The sequence below is a fragment of the Macaca nemestrina genome, chromosome 2, assembly GCF_043159975.1.
Source record: "Macaca nemestrina isolate mMacNem1 chromosome 2, mMacNem.hap1, whole genome shotgun sequence".
Classification (NCBI taxonomy): domain Eukaryota; kingdom Metazoa; phylum Chordata; class Mammalia; order Primates; family Cercopithecidae; genus Macaca; species Macaca nemestrina.
Window position 1 is genome coordinate 34,402,457 of NC_092126.1, and position 24,932 is coordinate 34,427,388.

A 24,932-nucleotide genomic window follows, 5' to 3' on the forward strand; every position below is an offset into this window, starting at 1 on the left:
TTACTCTGGAGGAAGCTAGCTGACAGATTGTCAGTAGTCCTATAGGCAGACCCATGTAGCAAGAAACTGAAGTTTCTGGCTAAGAGCCAGGAGCATAAACCTGCAAGAAGATTCTCCTCTAAGTTGAGCCTTGAGATAACTGCACCTTGAATGCAGCTTCATGAGAGACGCTTGCATTTGGCACTAGTGGAGACTTGGTGTTTTCATTGCTGTCACACAGAGACAAAAATATATGAAGAGGACCCAGAAAAGCTGTACCCTGATCCCTGACATACAGCAACTGAGATAATAAATGTTTGGGTTTTTAAGCTCTCAAGTTTTGAAGTAATTTTTTTATCAGCAGAGCAATGATACTGTACATATATTATTCACACAAAGACAGGAAAGGAGATCACCATGAAAGGCCAGGAGGTAAACTCATTCTTTGAAATCTTCATATATTTTTGTCTCTGTGTTACAGCAATGAAAATACCAAGTCACTACTAGTGCCAAATGCAAGAAGTCCAGAGAACTTCCCTAGGACAAGCAGATTTAAGGATCTTGATGTTCAGTCTGCTATAATCTGAAGAGAAAATATTTCTGTAAAAATGTCACCTGGGGATGACGATGATCATGATCATGATTGTGATGATGATGACAACAATGATAGCAATGTAGCAACGGAAACTCCCACTTAAAAAGTACATATTATCTTGCAGATGCTTTATTCATTCTACAAATATTGATTTGGCCCCCACTGTATGCTAGACTTGGTGGTAGGCACTAAGAATAGGGTGGTAAGTAAAATCGGACGCAATGTCTAACCTCATGGAGTTCAGTTTCTCTGCAGGTTTTTTTCCAGCAAGGGAAGTGGGGAAGACACATGTGTAAATGACAAAACAAGGGTCATCTGTAAGCAGTAGCCAGGTCAACATCTGACTAAAGAAAGGCAACATATCCCATTTCCCAAACAAATCTGGTCTCAGAAATACTAATGTCCATTGTCATTGTGTTTCATCCACATTGGTCACCTACTCCCCTGACGTCAGGAGACCCCAACAACCATCTCAGCACTATAATAGCCCACTCATTGCATTAGCAGGTGTGGGTAGACCATTTTTTACAGACAGTATCTCACAAGATTCACATTATCTTTATTCAAGGAAGAGTAAAGGAAACTTATCCCAAGAGAACCTGGATGGCCATAGTTCTCTCTCCTCATTCTTAACTTATCTAGAAATACCAATGTTTCCATTTGCAGGGAATGAAGAAAATGCTACTACATGCCAGCTTTTGCCTTTTGCAAATGCTAAGAAGATAAGCAATTTCCCAGGAAATATCCCTTCTTAGGAAATGGGCATTTGAGTATAACAAGTGGTTAACTGAAAAAGAAAAAAAAGAAAAAGAACTTGTTTTACAGCCTCGAGGTTTCTGTCTTAGCTCCAAGGAATGAGTAATAATCAGGGTTTCAAATTTTTCATTGGAATAATGGTGGTCAAGCAATGAGTTTCCATTGATGTTGCCATTCTCAGGACAGTTGGGCAAAAATAGCAGGGAAGCCCAGCTGCAGCAGTGACCTGTAGAGGAAAGCCTATTTGTTGCAAATCCCACTTATCATGTATACTTTGTTGCAGCTGTAGCAACTGCACCCAGCTCAAAAACGCTTTAGGTCTTGACAGAAGATGAGAAAGTCAGACTCACAAGGACGCTCACCCTGGCTTCAGCTGACATTTGAGGCCAACAAATAGCAAATTGTGCCTGACATCAAGGTTAAAAGGGATGCATCTGTCAAAAGTTCCTTAATTTGATTCTTTACACCCTATGATGGGGTCACAGCTGCAAACCTTGGTATTCAACAAAGGGTGACGTGTAGAGGGAGGAAATAGAAGTTGAAATACTCTTTTTAGCAAGGTTGGACCAGAGAGACCTTAGTACCATTAGGCTTCTTATCTGCATCCACACATGGATCTGGGAAGAAGTGCTTCTTCTCTAGTAGAGTGGACAATGCCTTCTAACAGCATGGGTCTTCAATTTAGAAAAATGCAGTTTCATTAAGTGAATGGGAACAAAGCAAGGAGAATAAAAAACTGGTATTTCAACAAGTTTATATTCAGCTGAACTTTATTCCAAAGTCTTTCAAAACAGTCATTTTGGGAACTAGATGGTCATTTTTCATGAGGCTGCTTTTATTGAAAATATTTTCAGAATTATTTTTTGATATTCTTTAAAATAGTTACAATGACAAATATTTATTGAATACTTTCTAGGTAGCAGTTACTGTTCACAGGCTACAATGGTGAAGAGAAACAGATTAAAAACATCTTACAATGTAGTGAAATCTCTACTAGCCTTAATTTGAGAGCCCCAAAACATGCATTACACAACTTTTATTCCTTAAAAGGTAAATACATATTATATGAAAAAGTGTTTGTGTAAATAAGTTTGGAAATTATAGGATTATACAAAGTTGAACATTTCAACTACAGACTTCAGCAGAGCTTTAGTTGTGAATCCCATGAAACAAGCACTCTTACACTTGTTTGGCCCTAGAATTCTTTGGTACAGGAGTCTCTCTAGTGTTTTGCAAACTACTAGTACAATTACTAGGACCAATCATTACAGAGAACTAAGGTTTCCTGGTCTCACTGTATAGCAGGCAAGGTAAACCTGCCCAGAACTGCCCAGGCCTCCCTCTTGCAGAGCTTGTAGGACTTCCAACAGCCAATTCAGGCATCTCTTTGCCTGAAAGTTTCCTCTGGTATCCATGGCTACCATCCACAAGCACAGCAAGATGGAAGTGGGGAGGTAGGCATCCCTTGGGAGCAGATCTCAACCAGCGACTGATGGTTCATTGGTACATAAATATCTCGGCTCTTTTCCCTCAGTAGTGAGGGCTGACACTGGGTGTTTGTTCAACATGGGTGCCTGACTTGTCCCAGTGAAATGAAGCTCCAGTTTCTCCCAGTGGTGATTTGTTAGCTAATGCACTCTTTATTTTATTGACTGTTTTCTCTTTGCTATCTCATTTCTCTTTTTCTCTCCTGCTGTTTCCTTCACCTCACGAATAATCTACTTAGCCTCCAATGCTTGACAATGTCTGGAGGAACACAACCAAGACACTTATTCTGTGACAGATGATATGTGGAACACTTAATGCTAATTAGATGAATTCATTTCTTGTCATTTAATGATCAAACTCTTTCTTGTCTCTAAGCAATTGGGATGAAGGAATCAAGTCTTAGAGAAATCAAGGAGTTCATCTAAGGTCAGTTAGTGTTATGGATGAAATTGTGTATCCCATATTGAAGCTGTAACCCCCAGAGTCACTGTATTTGGAGATAAAACCTTTAAGGAGATAATTAAGGTCAAATGAGGTCATAAGGATAGGGCCCCAATCTGATAGGACTGGTGTCCTTATAAGAAGAGACACTGGATCATGTGCATACACGCACTCACACACATTCTCTCCCTCCCTCCCTCCCTCCCCTCCTCCCTTCCCGCCCACTTTTCCCTTCTTCCTCCACGCTTCCTCCTCACTTTCTCTTCTCTCCCTTCAATCGAAAATTTTTATTCATTTTTCAAGCTCTACATGAGAAGTTTGGAATCATTGCTGTGGTAGGAGGCCAGTGAAGTCACTTGTGGAACCAAGAAGGACTTTATCCTTGCTACTCGCATTGTGTACCACTCCCCCATCCCGTCCCCTCCAACAGCAGCAGCAAGGCTGGGGAGCTTGTTAGGAATGCAGAATCTCAGCCCCACCCCAGACCCACTGAATCCAAATCTGCATTTTAAGGAGACCCTCAGGTGCTCTGCAGGCACACTGATGTTGAGAAGCACTGAGCTAGAAAGGGAGAATTGCATGTAGAAAAACAGTTTGAATACAAAATGCTCAGATTTTTAAATATCTTTGGAAGGGCTTTTAAATTAATCTGTTCTGCTGATTTGGACTTTCATTAATAGGTAAAAGTTGTAGAAACTGAGGAAGGCACAATGCTGATGCTTTCTTGGTCACTCTGGGGAAACAAAGGGTGATGTGCATGCGTGTCTACATTTTATGCAAATTCAGTACAGTCTTCAGCTCCCCAGTGGAGACCTACAAAAGCACCACCCTAGGCAGGCTGAGTCAGAATAACAAGAGCAATAGGTATTCTATTAGTTTGGGCTTCCCATCTTAAGCTTTCTATTTCACAACGTTCTAATTACTTCAAGTGTAATTACAGGCTTTTACCCTGTCTCTGACTTCATTAGCAAGGGAAGGAATGGAGGGAGGGTTTCAGAGAGAGATTTAAGGACTGCTTGTGTATTAATTATACACCTTTGCTTCATCTCTTGGGTAATGCCTTGTCATCATTACAAATGACCCAGCTCAGTTATTAGCCAGAGGCCATCTGCCCCTCACTTCACCCCTACCTCCACTTCTCATCTCCCTCCCCCAGCCACACCAGGTGGCAGCCAGGAGAAAGAGAAAAGGACTCACATCCCCTAGCACCTAATGTCCCGGCCAGAGCATTTTGTGGGGTCAAGGGCACGTGGTATCTTTTCAATCACTGCCTTTGGTGGGTTGTAAGTTGTCTTCAGTGAGGTTTGACACCTGAATGTTAGCAGTTCCTAGGACAGAAGAAGCTTGAAGGAATTCTTTGACCATTTTTAAGTGAAAGAAGCAAACTCTCATTTTGAGATACTATAGTTAGGCTAAGTATTTTTGTTATTACTTGTTCACAGGGAAAAAGACCACAGGCTCAAAAATAACTAAGGTCACACAGCTATTAAAGGGTCATAATAAACACTACTTTGAAATCACTGATTGTGTGACAGCTACTGCTGTAAAGTGCCTTATGTATATTGATTCACTTAATTCTCTTGACAGCTCTGCAAGGTAAGTATTATAAGCTTACATATGGATGAGAAAATTGAGGTATACAGAATTGTAAACCAAAAAATGAAATTCTAAGCCCCCCTGACCATCTGAATGGATTCCTCCCCTTGGCCAAGGGTATTCCAAACTTAACCTAAGAAAACTAGTTTAGGAAGGGGGAGTCAGACATGCCTCATTATACCCTCCTCCCTGTTGGAATTCAAGCCCAGCTGACCAGCATTAACATCAACACAGACTTTAAGACTCTTTAAATCTGATAAGAAACATGTGTCATCTTTTCTTTGACGCCTGCTACCTGGACGCTTCATCTGCATAAAACCTTGGCCTCACCAACCCCGTATCTTAATCCAGGCATTCTTTTCTATTTATTCCAAGTCTTTAGACAATACTGTTTCAACCCATTGCCAACCAGAAAGTTTTTGAATCTATCTATGACCTAAATGCCCCCTACCCCACTTCCAGTTGCCTCGTCTTTCCAGACTGAACCAATAAGATAAGATGTATATCTTACATGTATTGATTAATGTCTTATGTCTCCCTAAAATGTTGTAGCCTGACCACCTTGGGCTCATGTTCTCAGGTTTTCCTGAAGGATGTGTCATGGGCCATTGGTCACTCATGTTTGGGCCATTGGTCACTCATGTTTGGCTCAGAATAAATCCCTTCAAATATTTTACAGAGTTTGACTCTTTTCATTGACCAAATATATTCATTTGCTATGGCCTCCATAACAAATGACCATAAACTTTGTGGTTTAAAGCAACAGAAATGTGCTCATGGCTCTGGAGGGAAAAAGTTTGAAATCAAGGTATTAGCAGAGCCACACTCACTCCAGAGGCTTTAGGGGAGATTCTGCTTCTTGTCTCTTCTAGCATCTGGTGGCTGCTGCAGCGCCTCAGCTTGTGACTGCCTCACTCTACCTCCTTCTTCACGTGGCCCTTTTCTGTCTCTCCTCTGTGTCACTAGAATTGGGGCCCACCTGGTTAATCCAGGATGACCTTCTCATCTTGAGATCCTTTAGTTAATTAGATCTGCAAAGGCTCTTTCAAATAAATTCACATGCACAGGATTTAGGACTCAGGGCATGGACATATCTTTTTGGGGGCCACTGTTTAGCCCACTACAAAAAGAGTAAGTAACTTGCTCAAGGTTCCATAGCCAGTAATTAGCAGAGCTGGGGTTTGAATCCAGACAGTCCAGTTCCAGAGTTCATTCCCTTAACTGCTAAACTCTCCTGTCTCTGATAAATGATAGAGGCAGGACTTGATCAGGCCCTGAGCTAAACCCTATGAGATACACAAAGTGATTCACACTCACTCTTTATCCTCAAGGAGCTTACCATTGAGGAGAGTTCCCTCTTACTCAAACCACTACAAGAGCCACTGAACCAGCCCCCTAGCTTCACTCTTGCTATAGAATGGTAGAGCAAGCATCACACATAAGGCTCCAAATACTCTCCCTGGTATGGAATCTTGGGCAGATTAACCTCTCTGGGCCTCAGTTTCCTCATCTGTGAAATGGTAATATTTTCTATTCCATGGGTTTATTGTATATCTAATGAGCATTAACAAGATCCCAGCATCAGGCATATACAAATGTTTTGGAAATGCTATTTTCCTTCTTTTCTTTCCTATTCAATAAATCCCCACATACAGATAATTACAGTCACCTATTGGCTTGGACTGGGGTCCTGGTTGTGGAAGGGGTGAAAAGGGGTAGATAGTAGAGATATTTGAGACACTGAATTGATGGGCCTTCATGACTGATTGATGGGCTGTGGGGTAGAGAATGAGTGAGGGGCATGAGGGAAAGCCCCTAGGCTCTGGACCTCTGACTCCTGGGAGTAAGAAGGAGCTACTGAGTGAGCAGGACACATTAGAGGAAGGGGAAGATGGCAAGGGGTGTGCAGAGGGCAAGAGGAGATGAAGAGCTTGGTTTTGGGCTGCTGAGTCTGAGATGTCTGTGAGTCATACAAGTGGAATTAATATCTAGAGAATGCTGAATACATGAGTCTGGGCTCAAAGAAGAGTCCTGAGCTAAGAGTCTCCAAGTATAGATGATAACTGGAAGGGCAGGAGCTGATGGAGGAATATATAAAGATATAAAAGGGTGTGAGAGTGAGGCAGTCTTCCAAGCTGAGAACACAGTGATGTCTGCTGTCTTCAGTGTACCCTCAGCCTCTGAATAAACCCTCTGAGGGGACCAGCCCCCAAGGCCAAGGGGGAGCTGAGGGATGACACACTCTCCTCTCTGTCTTCTTTGCTCAGGCTGGGGCTAGCGAAGGCTCTGTGGGGGGACATTCAACTAGGACAGAGGCTGTATCCTTGTTTTTGTGGTGATAGAAGCTTCAAAAGGAAGGAAGTGAAAAGTTGGAGGTATTACTGAGAATGCAGGAGAAAAGGCATTTTTGTGCACTGAAAGGGGCAGTGTAAGTAATGCTACACTTTTTCTTTGGGGATATTTGGCAGTTTATAGCAAGGACCTCAAAATGAATGCTCAAATATTGCACTGTTACTAATTCGTTCTAAAGAAAAATCAGTGTCTGAGGGCATAAAGATCTATATATATACATATATATATATGTATATATATGTATATATATGTATATATATGTATATATATGTATACACACACACACACACACACACAACATAATACTCATAAAAATGTTGTAATTCTAAAAAACTGGAAACAGCCTTAATGTCCATGGTAAAGGGACACATTACACATTACATGAATTCTGATATCAGGATGTTTAGTAGTTATCTCTTAATGGTAGGCTTTTTATTAGTTATCTCTCAATGGTGGTGATTTTATTTTTTCTATTTCTAAATAGTTTTTGCAATAAGCCTATATTATCTTTGCATACAGAAAAACAATAAAGCCATTTCCTACAAATAATGCAATGGAGGGATGGAAAATTCTTGCTTGGCTTAAACTGATGTCATGTGGGAATTTCTTGGGTGTCTGCAGGAAGAGCCTGGGATGCTGGTCCCACGGCCTCTAACAAAGCTGAAGGAGAGTCATAGGAGCAAGAGACTCCAGCAGTTATTAGAGTGCAGTATCTGGTGAACCTGGAGACCCAACCATTTAAACGCCCTATCCCTGTGGCCCCATTGGTGATGCAGGCTTTGCAGATGTTGTTTCTCAGCAATCAGCCATTCTCTAAACCTTGTGTTAAAAATGCTGGCAAGGAGGTTGTTGCAGACTGACCAAGGCATGGAACTGTTTAGTAGCTGAGGTGGGGATATTATTTCAGAGCCAGAAGGCTGAGTTTAACTCATGCCTCCCTCATTAGAAAACCGGGTGCTCCTAAGCAAGTTACTTCAAGGTTCAAATGCTTAGCAGCGAAATGAGGAAATAATGACACTTACCCTCAGGGGGTTTGTGAGGATTAAATGAGATAATTGGTACAAAGCTTTCAGTGTAGGGTCTGGCAGAATATAAGAAGTATTGCTCTTCCCTTTGCCTGGAACGCTTTTCTGGATGTCTTTGCATGATTCATGCCCACACTTTTACACTTTATTCTGGACTCTGCTCAGAAAGGGCTTCCCTGACATTCCTACCTAAATTAGCACCCACTCCCTTCCCACCACCCTCTATTTCTTATCCTGTGTGTGCTTTCTTTCATGAGATCATTATTATCTGTTATTGAATCATGTAGGAATAGGTAAGCTCCATGAGGCAGGGCTTTGCCTCCTTTGTTCACCGCTGAATCTGCAGTGCCTGGAAGAGTGTCTGGCACATAGTAAGTGCCAATAAGTGGATGAAAGAATCCATACATATTTATTTGAATAAGTGAATACATGTATATTAGCTTTTTATTATTGATAGCATTAGATAGATGCATTATACATTGAATAAATGAATACATGTCAGTTATTTTCAGATTATTGTTACCCTTAACTGCCATATAAACAATAGATCCATGTCAAGGGAAAGATGGGGTCTAAGAGTATTGTGGTCCAAGAGTATTTCGGTGGAGTGTTCATTTGCAGATAGATGTTACAGGTCTGCCTGAGCTGGGAAAAATAGACATTTTAGATATAGGAGTCAATTTATCAACTTGTGAGGAAGGACACTTTTATCCTTACTCTGTGGGCAGTTTTACAGTGACAGCATTTGGGAAGAATTGCTACTCTACCTTTTCAAATTTACACCGGCTTGTAGAAATTAAAAGTGGTTTAGTAGGCAAGGTGGTATAATGAGAAGGCAGGTATTGAAATCAGAACAACTTAGGTTTGAAAATTTGCTCTGCAACTTACTGTCAGTGTACTCTTTGGTGAATTAGTTGAGCTCCCAGAGCCTAATTCACAATTTATCAAGCGGGGTTGACTGGCCTCACATAACATAATACCTGAGATATAACAAGAACCCCTGAAAATCAGTTTCTTCCCTTCAATTGACAACCAAGCAGGAAGTCAGTGGGAAGACCCGGGGCATTCATAAAGGGATAAGAATCTTTTTCTCATTAAGTTTATAAAAGAAAAGCTCAGAGGTAATTTGGCTTAAAGGTAAGGGAAAAGCAGTTTAGTACTCTCACTGAATCCAAATGTCAGGTGTTAAGCCCTTCCTTTGCCACTTAAGGAGACATGTAATCTTGGCCTAGTGATGATAATAATGATGATGATAGTGTTGATAGCACCAAGCTCATGATTGCCTGGCATGTGATCAGCTCTTAGTAAATACTAGCTATGCAAATGATTTATTATCATCAAGTGGTCGTAAAATATATTATCCAAACTGGGACACTTTTGAAAGTGAGAGGGGACAGTGTTAATAATTAAGCTATGATAGTAAGTGTAAACTGGAGAGGCAGGGGCAAACTGAGTCATAGGTTTCCCTATCATTCTCACAATACCTGATATGTAAAAGTGAATTCCTCCTTAAAGAGTATTTAAGCATTGTCCAGTGCAGCATGGCACCATTTGTAGAGCACCAGAGAGCAGTACAGAGATGCCTGCCCTGGCTGGCTACACTCCGCACTGCTTTTGTCTTCTCAATTTTAAGCTTTTCTGATTCAGTCTTGCTGACTGGTGCCCTGTCAGCACATTTACTGTAATACCAGTTTTCCTGGTTTGAATCTTAGTGGGGAGAGAGAAGTTTGGGGGATATGTGCTTCTTTGTTTCTGATAACTGGCTTGAAAATGTGTGCTGGCCTGAGTCTCCTGATGAGCAGATGCTGAGGAAGAGTGAGGGAAGCACGAGTAATCAGCCCACCCCGGCCTTATCTGGAGATGAGGCCCAGGAGCATGCACCTATGCTGACCTGTGCTCACACGGGAAGGACTCTCAACGGCTCATGTTCCATGTAAAACAAAGCTAATTAATTCATACCCTGCCTCATTTTATCCTTGAATCTGAAACCAAGACTCGTGGGAATGCTTTTGTAAACCAAGCCGTTATTGTTTTCCTCCCCCTCAACTTTATTAGGTTAATTTAAAATAAAACTATTCTCTTTCCCAAATAAAGCTTGAAAATGAAGAGTCTAGACTTCAGAGGAATCTCAGAGCCCCGTTTTCATTTCCAGAGATGTTCCTTAACTTATTTGTTGTTCGTGCCCCACGCCCTCCTGGGTCTCTTCTGTAATCAAAAATAGTATTTCAAAAGATCAGAATCAAATTAGCCCAGCCAACTCTCCTCCCTGTGGACAAAGGGGTAGGGACTAACATCTGCAAATTGATCTCTCAAAAACCTCACAGAAAGACAGCTTCAGCATGTACCTCCCCAAAAAGGATTTCCCATAAATTTCCCAAGTTAGAATTCTTTACAAGTTTTAAAGTTCTTCCACATTTGTTTAAAAATCTACACAATGTTTATGTGTCTTCCTCCTCCACTTGAGTGTCAGTTCTTTGAAGTCAGCATGCAGGTCTTATTATGACGTTTTTGCCTAACATTTATTGTAATATTTTTCTGATCATAGATGTGATACAGTTTCCTTTTAGAAATACAAAAGCACAGATGGAATTTCCTACATCATCTATAATCCCACCACCTAGATGTCATCACTGTTAACATTTAAAAATATATCCTCCCAGCCCCTTGGCCTGTGAAGAAATGGTTACTTTAACAGTTAGCACCATATTTTTAATCCCCTGTTGGGACAGGTTAGCTTTTTAATGGCTACAGTTGATATTCAGAAACATTTATGATAATAACTAAATTTCATAAGCAGTCTAAACCAACAAATATTCCAGAAATCTTCACAACTTCTAAAATAATTGTAGTAAACGTTATAAATAGTTCAAGAAATCTAGTTTTTAGTAAATAAAAGTAATTGGAAGAGAGTTGGTTTGCGGGTTAAGGTATTATTTAGTGAATTGGCTTTTTGATTATTGGACTTCAACAAACTGGCCATTTGTCACACTATGAATTCAGTTTATGGTGTTGGACTGTTTCACGCTTTAGGGCTAGGACAAGGACACACATTTTTATTTAAAGCAGCCAGGATACTGATAACTGAGAAGGTGCAGCATGGCACCATTTGTAGGGGAAACATAAGGGCTGAATGATGGGAAGAGTATGTGCAAATGCCATGGAGATAGCGATCTAAATTAGATTTACAGTCAGTACTTCTGAGGTGGTGGAAATGGGATTGGAATGAAAGCTAGTTGGAAACAACAAAAGTGGCAGCTGTGGGAGAGGTCCTGGGAAACTGCCTTATGCCACCTGCCAATCCAGGTGGCATAAGTCGCTCCTTGGATGAGTAGGTAGGCCCAGGACACACTGATAGGGTGGTCTGGGGTCTGGGTGCCCTGCACCAGCCTGGCTTAAAGGATTAGGATTAGGACAAGCACCTGTAGCTGCTTTTTAGCATTGATACACTAGTCCTTGCAAATTGTCATACAGCTCCAAAGCTCTTGCCCTCCTTCTCTGCACCAGTATTGAGCTTGTAGAAGTATCATGCTAATGAATGTGAGTGTATATGGAAAAGGGCCTGTGTTAACTGTCACTAAATACGTCTTTTTAAAACTGTCTTTGAAATTGTTTTCCTGGGGGCTACCAGGTAGGTAGAATGATACCATTTATGACTGAATGACATCTATGACTTTGCAGGAGGTAAATACTTCATGCTGAGAGGAGATGAGATGAGATGAGAAAGAGTAGTGGAAGGGGGAAAGAGTATCTTGAAAAGAAATGAGAATGTTGGGAGAGATGTTGAATTTCAAAAACAAGAAAAGGAAAGAGATGAATGAGAATCACTATTAGAACTGGAAGGAACTTAGAGATGAATCAATGCAAAACCTTTGTTCTATAGATGAAGTCACCATATAACAGAGAAGTTAAGCAAACTGCCCAACGCCATATAGAGAGTTGATGGCAGATCAAGACATAGGACTCATGATCTCAGTCCAGGACACTAAAGGAGATTTAAAAGTATAAAAGGAGGACTCCAGAGAAAGTAGAGGGATGTTTCTAGGATCCAAAGTTATGATTCCTTGCCTGTTAAGAAGTTAGAAGAAAAGAGCAAGAATTAATCATATTCTCCCTGTAGAAATGGGGACCTTCTCACCCACAACCACCCTACTTAAATCCCAGCTGCCTATGAGCTGAACAGACAGCAGTAAAAAAACAGAACTACTTCCCAGGATTTCTTAGCTAGTCTATGGGAGCTGAGATGATGTGATTACTTACGACATCATTCATCACTCACATGGCTTCTGCTTGCAGTAATTCTGCAAAGTAAGGGCAAGCTTTGCATGTGAGAAGTAGAAGGAAAATGACTTCCCTGCTGCGATGTGTAAATTTGACTTCCCTGGGTCATCAACTTTATACCATGAGGATATTAGATGTTATCCAACAAAGTGCTAACCTGTGGAATCTTGCTGTGGGTATTACATTGAGTTTGGATAGCACCCTCAGCATCATCATAACACCCAGGGTTCAGCAATCAGGCTCATCCCGACACTAAACCTAATACCCATTGATCAACAGCTTGTGGTCTGCCCACTCTTTCAGGGACCACTGTGGCTGACATAATCCTAACATTCACTTATGTCAGGAAGGAGACCAATGGATAATAGGTCCATTTAACTGCATTTAATGAATGGGAGAAAAAACTTTGGCACTCAAAATCTACACCAAGAGCATTAACTGAAAGCTGTGTACATTGGCCTTTTTAGTACTGTAAACTTTATAAAGCAATTTTTTTTTCTGATCACCAGATGTTTTCTTTGTCCTCTTTAATTTCTCCAGATAATTACCCAAAACATTAGTTCCTTTCTTAATTGAAACTAGTAATATAGTGTTCGAGACTCATCATCCTCTTACATGAGACATTGGGGCAGGGCTTCTCGAAGTTTGATGTCTGGACCTGCAGACTAAGCATCACCTGGGAACTTAGAAAATGCAGATTATTGAATCTCTCCCTAGATCTTCTGAATCATAACTCTGGGGGTGAGGCCTAGCAATTTGTATATTAATATGCCTCCAGGTGATTCTGCCATATGCTCAAGTTTGAGAACCACTGTCCTGAGGGAAGATAGTATATAATCTCTCTCTCATGAATAAGGGTCAGAGGATTCCTGACAGCCCAGAACTTCTTCAAGGTGTCACAGATTTCCCAGCCCCGCTTATGATGACAGAAAGCAGGAAGTACTTGGCTTTGGCAGGTGTCCTCCGAACATTTTGGGAAGAAATACACTGAAGAACAGCTACACAACAATGAAGAGAAGATGACTTCACACAGTCATAACTGTCCTCCAAGCCATGGAGAAGAGAAAATGCCTGCAAGAAAAGCAATGATGAAACCATTGCTTTTCAGGTGCAACCACTGAATTTTGATAAGGGACTTTTCATCATGGTTGAAGGTGAAAGGAAGGTCAGAGCAATGTACCTTCTGGGTGCTGAGTTTGTAAGATTCTGGTTTTTGGAGGTTGACACATTGACATTTTTTAAGAAGCCATATTATATTTAAAGTAAATTCAGTAGAGAAGCCCAGAGAGAAGATGATCAAGCCTATTTTTCTGCAAAAGGATTCCTAGTCTGTCTCTATCAGCTCGTGTAAGACAAATAAACTTAAGAAACAAGACACCAAAAACTAGCCAGGTCAATTCCAACTTGGCTTTGCATTCATAGATGCTACTTGATCATTTATACTAGTTAGCGGCAAGCTATTAGAATAGATGGAAAAAATCATAAAGGGCTTTGGAACTAAAGAGATGGACAACTTGCTGTGTGACCTTGGATAACTTACCTAGCTTTATTCAGTCGCGGTTTCCTCAGCTGTAAAATGGTAATAATGGTAGTGCCTACTTCCAAGGGATGTTGTACTGATTAAATGAATTGCAGTATAGCAATGGCTTCACCCAGTGCCTACTAAATAAAAGTGCCTGGAGTTAAAAAATTTCTTTAATTATTTTTCTTATTTATGACTCAGTTCCACTGTCTTTGGTGGATGAATAAGTGGGAAAATATGAGGATGAATGAATGAGTTAATAAGCAGTGAAAGAAAAAATAAAGGCATCACATTAAAGAAGGTCCACTGGCTGTTCTAGGCAGTGAAGTATCACATCTCTCTTTGGCATACCCGCCATTGTATGTAGCAGAGGAGGGGCTTAGCTCCTTGGTTTCTTTTGGGCGACAGAAATCTAAGGAAGGTCTCCAGACTTACCCAGAAGAAGGCAGCTTCCGAGCACCCTATGTTCTTGTGCTGCATCCCCCTCATCCATCTGTCAAGAATGGTCAATTCCGCCTTGAGTTTCCCCAAGGACCTGAGCTTTCTTTGCTTTATTTGGCATTTTTGCTCAGTGTGAAGTCACTTGCTGTGCTTGTACTCAGCTTTATGACCAATGCCAGTTTCTAGCATGCTTAAGGCTGCTATTTTCCTTTCCTAAAGGCCAAGAGTCCTGCTGTTTCACAAGGCAGAGTGAGAACGTGGCAAACTCAGCCAGAGAGAGTGAGTACTACAGCAGCCTTCAGGAGGCGGACTCTGAATGTGTGGCTTCCTACATGGCTTTGGGGAAGTCACTTTCTCTCTCCTTTAGGGCCTTCACTGTGGCAATCCCTGTCTTGCCACAGTTAAGGCCCAAATTAAAATAATTGCCCCAACTTATTTCAGAGACCTGATTTAAAACAACTTTTACTTAAAAATAGTATTGGAAGAACAAATACACGTGTATGTGTGTGCACACACACAATATTTAAAATCCAACTAAGTAAAATACTTGGCAAACCCGAGGCAATGTAAGTTCAGTTTTTCCATTATACTTACCCAGGACGTAGGTGATCTCACAATGTTTTCAGCTTTCGTGTTTCCCCCTTTGTTCTGAAAACATGTTGGTCTCTACAGGCATTGCCTTTTCTCACCATTTCCTAGACTCTTGCCGCAGTAATAACAGCTTCCCCATCCTGAGTTCTCCCTCCATGCCAGGGATTCTGTTAAGCATTTTATGTGCATTATTCTACTCGATCGTTGCAGTATTTCATGAAGTCAGCACTATTATTATTTCCTTTTTTCAAATGAAGAAACTGAGGCTTAAGTGGCTGCAGGAATTTGCCTCTGGACAAACAAATTGAGGGCAGCTGAGCTGGGATTTGACCCCAGACCATCAGGCCCCACACCATATACACGTGAGCACTGTGAAACAGTGCCTCAGACTCTGACCCTGCCGGGCCTGGGGGTGCCCAACATCTGCATCTAGCCATTCCCTGCCTATCCAGGCGGAACACAGGAAAAATGATCTTCTTTTTACTTTGGAGTTTTAAAGAAGGAGAATGTTGATGTTTTTTCTTTCTGCTTGATCATACTGGAGAGGAGCAATTTAGAGAAAAAAGCAAAACCCCCATTCACGCCAAAGTGTCAAAACCTGTGAAACCACAAAGGGTAAAAAGTTCTGTTCTGCCTGTCCTTCACAAAGCTTTTAGTACAAATGCATTTGTCTGGCATATTACTCCACAGGTTAAAACACTCACCAAAGATTTTTTTTTTTTAAAAGACAACATCAAGTTCATACTTTTATCTGAAAGATAGTGGAAAGAGATGTCCTTACATATGCCTTGATTTTTAAATTCTTTATTGTTTGTTCATATATGGCATGTTCAAAAAATTTCCTTTCAAAAGTAAAGATAAAATAGCCTCTTTGAAGAATCTCATCCACTCTAATGTTAGCAGCTATCACCTACAGGGATTAAGCTCCCAAATCTATATTGTCTATTCTACATCCATGTCAGCTGCCAGTTGTCAACCTTCTCTGAATTCTCCACCAACATCTGCACTGAACAGGCCAGCATCATGTTATATTCCTCACCCCCATCCTGGGCATGATGGATTTCCACTTAAAGACAGCCAAATCGCTCCCCCAGTTAGCTAAGCCAGACACCTGCAAACTCTTCTTCCCCACCTCATCTCCAAGGCTTGTTGATTCTGCTCTTGGACAGGCTCTTTTCTGGGCCCCTCTTTTCAGTTTACATAAATACTGCCATCCACATTTCCTTCCTGTTATTACACGAGTATCCTAATTGGTTTCCCTGCCACCCACAGTTTATGGGGAATGCCAAAGTTATTTCCTTCCTTCCTTCCTTCCTTCCTTCCTTCCTTCCTTCCTTCCTTCCTTCCTTCCTTCCTTCCTTCCTTCCTTCCTTCCTTCCTTCCTCCCTCCCTCCCTCCCTCCCTTCCTTCCTTTCTCTCTCTCTCCCTTCTTTCCTTCCTTCCTTCCCTCCCTCCCTCCTTCCCTCCTTCCTTTTTTTTTTTTTTTTTTGAGACAGAGTATCGCACTGTTGCCTGGGTTGGAGTGCAGTGGCAGGATCTCGGCTCACTGCAACATCTGCCTTCTGGGTTCAAGCAATTCTCCTGCCTCAGCCTCCCAAGTAGCTGGGATTACAGGCGCCTGCCACCATGCCTGGCGAATTTTTTTGTATTTTTAGTAGGGATGGGTTTCACTATGTTGTCCAGGCTGGTCTCAAACTCCTGACCTCGTAATCTGCCCGCCTCAGTCTCCCAAAGTTCTGGGATTACAGGCATGAGCCACTTCGCGTGGCCAAAGTGATCTTTCTAATATACGCATCCAATCTTGTCCTTTCCCCAGTTATTAGGACCTCAGTGCATCAAATGCAGGCTTTCCAAAGTTCAGAGAAAAACACTTAAAAGTATCAGGACCAGTTCTTTCTTTTTTGTCTGGCATCCTCTAGCCTTTTCACATCCTCACTTGACCGCTCAGCCATACTAAGTCACTTAAGAGTTCTCTGCCATTGCCTTCATGCTGCTGTGTCTTTGCGTGTACCAGTCATTTTGTCCCAAGAGTCCTTATTTCTTTTCTCTGTTGGTGAATTCCTACTTATCCTTAGGGATTCAGGTCCAGAGACACCTTTCTTGTGAGACTCCCCTGCTTCACTTTAGGTAGAGGTCTTTCCCCTACAGCCCTTGGAACACATTTCTATTGCAGTGGTTAGTAATATGCATTTTGAGTATTTATTTACCAGTCTGTGTTTCTCAGATAATTATAAGCTTTTCTGAGGCAGGGCCTCTGTCTTCCTTTTTCATCTTTGTGTCTCCAGAACTTAGCACAGATATACTTGGCATATCCAGGGTACTTGCTAAATGTTTGTTATGAAAGCTTGGCATGCAATTGCTATGTCATTGAAAGAAGAAATAAATGAATGAATGAAACTTATAGTGTTAAAAGAGTCACCATGTCTTTCCTTGAACCAATCACTGTGGCCACACAAATGTAATATTCTGATTCATTTAAGCCAATTTGTGCCTACCCCAAAAGTGTGGGAAAGGCCAACCCCACCAATCGCATGGCTGATAATATGAGGGGGTGGTTGCCAACGAACATGCAAGATATCCAGAGAGGCCAGCATGTCATCTCAAAGTGGATCGGTACAGCTTGGGAAACATGCTTTAGAAACATACCGAACAAGTCACTTGCTACTCATTTGCTTTATCTAGGCCATGATCTTGAAGGAGTTCTCAGAACCGGTGGCCTCCTCTCATCCTTCCCTAGGTCATGACAGAACAAAGCTCTGGATTAAGAATCAAAAGCTCCTGACTTCTGGTTTGGGCCCTGCCCAGACATTAAATCTTTCTGATCTTCAGTTTCCTCAGCTATAAAATGTAGATGGACTCCTGTCCTTCCCACGCTGTCAAGAGGGTCAAATGAAATGATCAGTATGTAAGTTCTTTCAAAAGTACCAAAAACAAATCTTGAAAGGACTATTTGTAATCTCATTCTCAGTGCTCGCTTCTACACATTCCTTCTTTTGAGAGATTAAGAAAATTAATCCAACACGACCCCGTAGTTGCCCTTTGTTCACACGACTCCAGTCAGCCTGGCCCTCTTTTTAGTTCCTCATATGTGCTATATCCATCATGACACTTTTAGTTCAAGGAATAAAAATTCCCATCTCAAACAGCTGCGATGACAGGACGTTTCATTCTCCCATAATAAGTCATCCATAGACAGAGTGGGTCCCAGGTAAAGAAAGTTAGGCCCATGCCTCCACATCTTTTGGCTCTGACCTCCCCTACGGGTTGCTCTCATCCTCAGCCTTGCTGCAAGGTGGCTGTAATGGTTTCAGGAATCACAGGCAAAGAGGAACTGTTTCTTCATGTGTGTCCCTTGTTTTAGGCTAGGAAACCTTTCGAAGAAAAATCCACATGCCTTACAGGACACACACCAACCTCTAAACCAAACTCTTGCAAGTGGGGGATGAGAGTCATGTGATGAGCTGAGATCACTCAGGATTCACTCTTGAGCTAGGGATAGGGCTCTTTTCTACATAGCCACATGGTATAAAATGATCAGAAAGTGATCAGGGTCAACAGCTAAAAGAGTGGGTGATTGGGTATGAAATAGGCAATCCACAGATGCTGTCAGCACCCCACTCGTATTTCCAGGCCCTGTGACTTGAGTGCCCATTGTAGGAAGACCCCTTGAAACTATTGCTACAGAATAAAGATGAAATGCTCCTGATTATTGTAAATACAAAGTTGCATGCAGGATTGTGTAAAGACAATGCCAGGCTGGACTGCCAGAATGAGCCAACAGCGCATGATGTGCTTCCCCCTGCAGAGAGCCTGTGAATGGACGTGCAGTCAGGTTTCACATCACCAAGATTCCTATCCCAGAAAAGCAGATGTTCACAGCTCTGGGAATGGAATGGGACCCTCGTGGAAAGCCTATAAACAGATGCATGGGGGGTGCCTGTCCATATGGGTAAGATAGGGCTATAAACGCCCTCATCTTGCTGTAGCTCTTCTAGGCCTCTTTATGGTTAAGGCATACTCCCTTCTGAGAATTCCTGGTCTAACCGGTTGTCTAACTTCACGTCCTGTTTCTGTGAATTGTTTGGAACCAGCTTTTGCTGTAACTGTTACTGCTGTTCCTGTTTTATGGCTCTGTTAGAAATTACTGATGCACACACTATATTGTCAATTCTTGTCTCTGTATACTGTACTTCTGCACACAGATGTTATGTTAAAGAATTACTTCATCCCCATGGGACCATCTCACTCCATAATCAAATGACCCTAAATCTTTCACTATCCTACCCCCGCCCTCACTAAACTCAATAATAAATGGTGGCATATCCAGTGCATTGTTGGCACCATGGGAGCAGAAGGCGGTGACCCCCCGGAACCAGCTTTCACTATCGTGTGTGTCTATTATTTCTCGACCTGCCGATCCACCTGGAAGCAAAGAGAGAGCCCTGTTGCATTGTGGACTGCTGGCCAGATCCCGCAATATCTGGCGCCCAACGTGGCCTTCTTTGTTCCTCGGCTCAGTGCACTCCGAGTGTGGGTTCGTGACGACTAGTCTTCAGTCTCGATGGTAAGGTCTCCGGGTACGCTTTTTCCGACTCTCCCTTCTTTTTGGGTTTGTGGACTAGTAATATTCCAGGGTTATTATGGGAGAATTGCAGTTTAAACACCAGGCTTATCTGTCTTTTATTAAACTTCTTCTTAAACAGGGTGGCATCGAGGCTGATTCCAATGACTTTATTCTCTTATTTCAGACTATTGAAAAATATTGTCCTTGGTTCCCTGACAAAGGCTCTATGGACCTGTTACACTGGGATAGAGTTGGTGGTGCCACTCTCTGCCAACTCATGAGAGATGGTGTTTTACCTCCTATTTCTGTCTGTACTGACTGGGCTCTTATTCGTGTTGCTTTACTTCCTTTTCAGTCTGGTGTTCCTCTTCAACTGCCAGAAGTTAACGCAGATGGTGAACCGCTCCCTTTACCTCAGGTAGCTGACCCCCCTACTAGCCCTCCTCCTGATCATGAGGAAGGATTCGATCTCTCCTTGTTTTCTCCCCAAGAGGAGAAACCTGGTGATGATCCCCTCCCTTCACCTCCTATCTTGAAACCTGTATATGTTAACTCTTCTTCTCCTAAGCCGTTGCCCCGTCTGCCAGAGGACGATGTGTGGCATTCATCTGAATGGCCTGTTTCTCGTTCCTCTCGTCCTTTTGGACCTCTCCCCTCTTCTAAGCCTACTGTTTCTTTTGATACCCCTTCTTTCAGAGGCTTGGAATCCTGCTTTCCCCAAGTCCGCATCCCAGCGCCCTCACTCTCCTCTTCCTCTGCCCCTACACAATGGATGTGTGAGTCACCTCCTTTGTGGGTAGAGCAGTGGCCACTTTCCAAACACAAGTTGGAGGCTTTATTAAGCCCCCAAAAGTCCAACTTCATACTGACAATTTAAATACCTTAAATGATTTTCAAAAATCACTAGGTGACATCAATTATCTCAGACCAACCCTAGGCATTCCTACTTATGCATTATCTCATCCATTTGCCACTTTATCAGGAGATACAGATTTAAACAGTCCTCGCTCTCTATCTGAACCAGCAAAACAAGAGTTGTCTTTTGTAGAACAATGAGTGAGAGAGGCACAAGTCTCTCGTATTGACCCAAATTTACCTTTACAATTTTTAGTTTTTCCTTCCATCCACTCTCCTAGGGGACTTATAGTACAAAATGATTCTCTAGTTGAATGGGTATTTCTTCCTAATTCAGCCTCTAAAACTCTTTCAATACATCTTGATCAAATAGCCACTTTGATTGGGTTAGGACATCAATGTATTCCTAAAATTTCTGGCTTTGATCCAAACATTATTGTGGTCCCTTTGTCAAAAAATGAAGTTAAAAATGCCTTTTGTACATCTTTGTGCTGGCAGACCAATCTAGTCTAGTTTGACTTCATTGGCACTATTGATAATCATTTGCCTAAGTCAAAATTCTTTCAATTTCTACAAAATACTTCCTGGATTCTACCAAAACTTACTCGTTCATCACCACTAGAGACAGTCGTTACCATTTTTACTGATGGATCCAGCAATGGAAAGGCAGGGTATGTACGACCAAAAGATAAAGTCATTTCTACTCCATATACTTCTGCTCAAAAAGCCGAGTTGTTGGCTGTTATCTCTGCATTACAGGATTTTTATGAGCCTCTTAATATTGTCTCTGACTCAGCTTATGTAGTCCATGCCACTCAGGCAATAGAAACAGCTACCATCAAAAATATTGCTGTTTTCCTTGATCTCTTTGTTACAAAAAACTGTCAGAAACCGAAAGCATCCTTTTCTCATCACTCACATTCATTCTCATACTAACTTACGTGGACTTTTATCCAGTGGTAATCATAAAGTTGATACTCTAGTTTCTCTAGCCATTACAGATGCAGAACAATTTCATCAACTCACTCATACTAATGCCTCAGGTTTTAAACATAAATATTCTCTCAGTTGGAAACAAGCTAAACAAATTGTATAACACTGTTCTCAATGCCAGGTTCTTGTCTCCCACACAATCTCCTGGAGTTAATCCCCGAGGCCTTTCTCCTAATGTTATCTGGCAAATGGATGTTACTCATGTTCCTTCTTTTGGAAAATTAGCTTATGTGCATGTCACAGTTGACACCTTTTCCAATTTCATCTGGGCTACCTGTCAAACTGGAAAAGCCACTTCTCATGTTAAAAAACTATGTTTTCATGTTTTGCAGTTACGGGAATTCCTAGTGAACTCAAAACAGACAATGGTCCGGCCTATTGCAGTAAAGCTTTTAAAAATTTTCTTGATCAGTGGCATATTAAACATATTACTGGTATTCTTTATAACCTACAAGGCCAAGCTATTGCAGAAAGAAGTAACAGAGCTTTAAAATTACAATTACTTAAACAAAAAGAGGCAGATAAGGAGTTGTTGACCCCTCACATACAACTAAACTTGGCATTGCTCACGTTAAATTTTCTCAATATTCCTAAATCTAGTTCTGTTACAGCTGCCGAAAAGTATTTCTCTGGTAACTGTCCTATGGTAAACCAAGGAAAGGAAGTATGGTGGAAAGATGTTCAATGTAATATATGGTCAAAAGGTTCTATTTTAACGTGTGGAAGAGGCTATGTTTGTGTTTCCCCAGGTAAACATCAATCTCCTGTTTGGATTCCTGCTAGACACGTGAAATGGTGTCCTAAAGATGCATGCAACAACGAGACACAGAAATTTGCTGAAAAAGCACCACAACAGGAAACAACTAACACCTCCAATCATCAAAAAGAAGAAAATGACCATGCTAACTCCTTTACAACAGACAATCCAGTCGGCCACCCTGAACAACTCGTCTCCAGCAATCCAGGTCTGGCTCAACCTCTGCCTCCTCCTGATGACACGGATCCTTCTACCCTCTGTCACCCAACAGACTGTTAAAAACTATACATATCGGGCCTATATTCCTTTTCCTCCTCTTATTCGAGCCATGACATGGATGGATGCTCCTATCGAGGTTGTGTTAATGATAGTATTTGGATGCCTGGTTCTGTAGATGATCGTTGTCCTGCCCAACCTTCAGAAGAGGGAACCCCTTTCAATATCGCTTTAGGTTTTAGGTATCCACCTTTGTGCCTGGGACCCACTAATGGATGTCTCTCATTAGACATTCAAACTTGGGCAGTCACACTACCATCTAGTCACTCTGTCCCTCCTTTAGGACACTTGATATCAGGGCTTTCATTAAAACCTTTAAGGCAGATCAAAACAGGAATCACTGACTACATTCACACATCCCAATATAAGCCTTTAGGATCTGCGTGTCCTCTCAACTTGTCTTCAAATGCTGACAAATTAATATGGAAGGATTGTGTTAGTTCAGAAGGAACAGTGTTATTTAATTCTTCTCACTACACCATTGTTGAGTGGGCTCCTAAAGGTCATACGACTAATGATTGCTCTCAAGGTCACAGACATTGTCAACATTTTCTCTATGATATTACTTATCAAAAAAGTAGTGACAGTCCTTCCCTATTATATCGTACATTTAACTCCTTTTTTCCTTTTAAGTGGAAAGGGGCAGGGGTTGCCCCTCCAAAGCCAAGGCTTGTTGTTCCCCACTTAGGACCTGAACATTCAGAATTATGGAGATTAACCATAGCTATGACTGGTATGAGAGTTTGGGCTGGAGAAAGTGTTGTAAGTGAATCCACCTTGTCACCTCAAAAACTAAGACAATAGATTGATTTACACGACTATTTCCATACAGCCAAAAATATCACTATGGCAATCATCAAGAGGTCAATTCAAAGGTGGGACAGTAAAGATTATGAGGACTTATACCCCCCGTTGCTAATGTCCCCCCACCATCTCTCATACAACCTATTCCCACCACCCCACATTCACAAAAAAGAATATCATCCCAAAATATATATACCATCTATATGGAGTCCAACAAAACTGTATGACTTAAAAGTTGTGTTAAACCACCTATATGTTATTAGTAGGAAAGATGCATATTAGTTCAAAAACCAACATAATTACCTGTGTTAATTGTTACTTGTATACTTGTATTGACTCATCCTTTAATCAATATCATAGTATTTTAATAGTCAGAGCCAGAGAAGGTATTTGGCTCCCTGTAGCCTTACATAGGCCTTGGGAATCTTCCCCTTCTATCCATGTTATTAACAATATTTTACAAAAAATTCTTAAAATGAGTAAATGATTTATTTTTACATTAATTGCTGTAATAATGGGCTTGATTGCTGTTACTGCGACTGCTGCTACTGCTGGAGTTGCATTACATCAATCTATTCAAACTGCTCATTTTGTGGATAAATGGCAAAAAAATTCTACTCAGATGTGGAATTCTCAGTCAGGTATTGATCAAAAATTAGTCAATCAAATTAATGATCTAAGACAAACTGTTACATGGATGGGAGATAGAATTATGAGTTTAGAACATAGATGACAAATGCAATGTGATTGGAATACTTCTGATTTTTGTATAACTCCGTTTCAATACAATGAGTCTGTCCACAATTGGGAATCAGTAAAACGCCATTTACAAGGAAGTAAAGATAATTTAAGTTTAGACATAAGTAAGCAAAAAGAACAGATTTTTGAGGCCTCTCAAGCACACTTAACTGCTTTGCCTGGTGCTGAAGTTTTAGATGGTGTCTCTAAGGGGTTATCTAATCTCAACCCCATTCAATGGGTAAAATCTCTGGGAGGATCCACTATTGCTAATTTTGTTCTATGTAAAATTTGTGCTATTGGTTTATTGCTCACGTGTAAAACTGGAAAAAATATTCTTCAATCCAATCGTGATCAGCATAAAGCTATGATTGCTATGGTTCATTTAAATCAGAGAAAAGGGGGAGATGTAGGGAGATTGCCTGAAACTATTGCTACAGAATAAAAGATGAAATGCTCCTGATTATTGTAAATACAAAGTTGCATGCAGGATTGTGTAAAGACAATGCCAGGTTGGACTGCCAGAATGAGCCAACAGCACGTGGTGTGCTTCCCCCTGCAGAGAGCCTGTGAATGGATGTGCAGTCAGGGAGGTTTCACATCACCAAGATTCCTATCCCAGAAAAGCAGATGTTCACAGCTCTGGGAATGGAATGGGACCCTCGTGGAAAGCCTATAAACGGATGCATGGGGGGTGCCTGTCCATATGGGTAAGATAGGGCTATAAACGCCCTCATCTTGCTGTAGCTCTTCTAGGCCTCTTTATGGTTAAGGCATACTCCCTTCTGAGAATTTCTGGTCTAACCCGTTGTCTAACTTCATGTCCTGTTTCTGTGAATTGTTTGGAACCAGCTTTTACTGTAACTGTTACTGCTGTTCCT

General features: G+C 41.4%; 1 protein-coding gene and 1 long non-coding RNA gene across 5 annotated transcripts in view; one reads left to right on the forward strand and one right to left on the reverse strand.

The window, feature by feature from the left end:
- LOC105490380 (uncharacterized) overlaps nucleotides 1-22,382 on the forward strand; it is a 64,148-nt gene extending 41,766 nt beyond the window's left edge. Inside the window, exon 4 of the long non-coding RNA XR_011619688.1 lies at nucleotides 22,226-22,382. This is a non-coding gene — a long non-coding RNA (uncharacterized lncRNA). The remainder of the gene's footprint in view (nucleotides 1-22,225) is intronic.
- Nucleotides 1-24,932, reverse strand: part of LOC105490381 (copine 4) — a 505,490-nt gene that overhangs the window by 170,155 nt on the left and 310,403 nt on the right. The gene's annotated exons all lie outside the window — the stretch shown is intronic.